The following is a 2885-nucleotide window of genomic DNA, read 5'->3' as shown; positions in this document are numbered from 1 at the left end:
TTGTCCATGCTTCATCGTTTCGACCATCAAACCAGTCGGGTTTTTAGTACTCAACTCTTCCATTTGGGCAATCTTCAGGAATTCAAGGAGATGGTTATGATGAGGGATATGAGGAATTTGAGGGTTTTGATGAAGATGGGTATGCTTTTGGGGGTGATGGAGATCAAGGAGACTTTGGTTATGTGCAAGGTCAATTTCAAGGAATGCCAAGTGTTGGTGGAGTGCAACAACAACAACAACTCATACCACAACACGTTAGGCCGAGGCCATAAGGGCCACAATTGCAACGTCCTATACCATTGCAACAAGTTCGTCCACAGAATGTACAACCTCAACTTCAAAGGCCAATTCAACAACCACCGATGCCACAACAACAATTTCAACAACCCTTGGCACCACAAGGGCATATACCAAGACCAATGGGTCCAGTTCGTCCAAGGGGAAGGTTTGGTGTACCAAGGAGGCATCTTAGAGAGCATGCGAGGGGTATTGAAGCGCATTTTAGGCCGGTGATTACTCACAATCCTTCACCAGTGGTTATTCCTCACAATAACCTAGGAAGAACATTTGAAGTGAGAACGAATTCTTTGCAAAGTTTGCCGAAATATAAGGGTCTAGCAATGGAGGAACCTTATTTCCATTTGGAGGCCTATGACTCAATTTGTAATACTCTTGGGAGTCAAGGTTTTTTGGCCAATGATGTCAAGTTGGTCTTGTTTCAATTTTTGTTGGAGGATAAGGCAAAGAAGTGGTTTTACACTTTGCCTTCAGCATCTATTTACACTTGGGTGGAAATGCAACAGATTTTTCTAGATGAGTTTTATACCGCCCAAAAGACTAATGATGCTAGAAAGGGATTGAGGAGTTTTCAACAACAACAAGGCGAAATGTTTCATGAAGCTTTTGAGCGCTTTAATATGATGATCAAGAATTGCCCGCATCATGGAATTGAACTTTGGGAGTTAATGAATGCTTTCCACGAGGGGTTGTGTGCCGAAGATGCGCGTGATCTAATGTCCATCACAAATGGGACTTTTGGCACAAATTATGAAAATGATGATTGGGAGTTCTTGGAACAAATGACCATTACTTCGAAGAGAAAAGCTCAAGCATCAAGGACAGCACGACCGGCCGTTACCCGAACACAAGTGTATGCGGTTGATGATGGTAATGTACAAACTTCTAATCAAATTTATGATGTTTGTGCTATTTGCAATGAAATAGGTCATGCGGCTGAAAATTGCCACGGAGTGGTGGAAGGGCAATATGAAGAAGTTTATGCGGTACAAGGTCAAGGAGGGGGTGGTAGAAACTTCAACATGAATTCTAACACTTACCACCCTGGGTTGAAGAACCACCCAAATTTCCGTTATGGGAACCCTTCAAATCAACCAAACCTGAATTTCCAAGGTAACCAAGGTAACTATGGTTCGCACTAACCCTACAATAACCAAAGTGGATATCGAGGTGGGAACAACCAATGATACCAAAGGCAATATCAAGCGGGTCAAGAACAAGGGGGGTCTTCGGGTGGAAACGAAATGATGGAAATGTTAAAGAGCATGCAAGCGGAGATGCAAAAGAGGAATCAAATGGATGACGCTCGCATACAAAAAGATGAGGCCCGAGATAAAGCGATTCAAACCTTGACCACCCAAATGGGTCAACTTGCAACCGAAGTGTCAGAATTAAAGAAAAACAAAGGTCAATTACCAAGTGACACTAAGGTAAACCCGTCTCATAGTACTTCAAGAGGTAATAATGTTAACATTCACCATGTAAGTGTTTTGAGAAGTGGGAAAGAGTATAAAACCAATCCTTCACCGGATTTGGTTGATGGGGTGGTTGAAGATATAACGGGTCAAGATAGTGAGGAAGAAAATGAACCACCTATTGTTTCTTCTAAAAAACCCAATTTTGAAAAACCCGAAATTAATAAAGAAAAGGAAAAGATACGTGAGGGTGAGGGATCTAGTGAAGTACCATTTCCCTCAGCTTTATTAGATCCGGGTAGGAAAAATTTTATTTCAAAACGGGGTCCTCAAAAAGAGGAAATGTGGGAGGTTTTTAAACAAGTTAAAATTAATCTTCCTATACTTGAAGCTATCTAACAGGTACCCGCTTACGCCAAGTTTTTAAAAGAATTGTGTACCCAAAAGAGGCAACAAAAAGTGCCTAAGTTGGTAGACTTGACGGAGCGGGTAAGTGCGGTCTTGAAAGGAGATCTTCCTCCTAAGCTACAAGATCCGGGAACGCCTCTAATAAACATCGAAGTTGGAAATTTTCAAACCGCAAGGGCGTTATTGGATCTTGGAGCCGGAGTAAGTATCCTACCGGGGGGTTATATGACCAATACGATTTTGGTCCATTAAAGCGGGTTGAGACAACGGTTGTACTAGTCGATTTGTCTCACAAACTTCCCCGGGGTATTGTACGGGATGTGATAGTTAAGGTTGATGAGTTTTATTATCCCGTGGATTTTCTTGTGCTAGATTACTCATCCGCGGACCCAATTCAACAACAAAATGTTATTTTGGGTCGGCCGTTTTTGAACACCGCACATGCCGTTATTGATTGTCGATATGGTACGGTTGACATGACATTCGGTAATAGAAAAATGAGATTAAATGTTTTTACTAATGGTACTAACGTTTATGGTGATGAGTGTTTTCTAGCAGATTTTATAGATGGATACGACCCGAAGGAGTTCGAGGAAGAAATTTTGGGTTCTTGTGTTTGTGATGTGTCTTTGCAGGTTCATGCATGTGAGTTGGAAAGGGAAGAGAAGGAGCAAGAAGCTCTTGCGGTGAAAGATGGAAGACCGCCATGGACCCACCAAACGGATACTCTACCGGTGGAAATCGATTCGGGTACAAAACCTTCTT

General features: G+C 42.1%; 1 non-coding gene across 1 annotated transcript; it reads right to left on the bottom strand.

Moving 5' to 3' along the window:
* Nucleotides 1-843: 843 nt before the first annotated feature.
* Nucleotides 844-949, bottom strand: LOC118492701. Its single transcript, XR_004894703.1, has one exon. It is a non-coding gene; the product is annotated as a small nucleolar RNA R71 (small nucleolar RNA).
* Nucleotides 950-2885: the final 1936 nt, after the last annotated feature.

Source organism: Helianthus annuus, chromosome 5, assembly GCF_002127325.2.
Source record: "Helianthus annuus cultivar XRQ/B chromosome 5, HanXRQr2.0-SUNRISE, whole genome shotgun sequence".
NCBI classification, from domain to species: domain Eukaryota; kingdom Viridiplantae; phylum Streptophyta; class Magnoliopsida; order Asterales; family Asteraceae; genus Helianthus; species Helianthus annuus.
The sequence above is the reverse complement of the archived record's forward strand: the minus strand, read 5'-3'. Positions and strand labels throughout refer to the sequence as shown.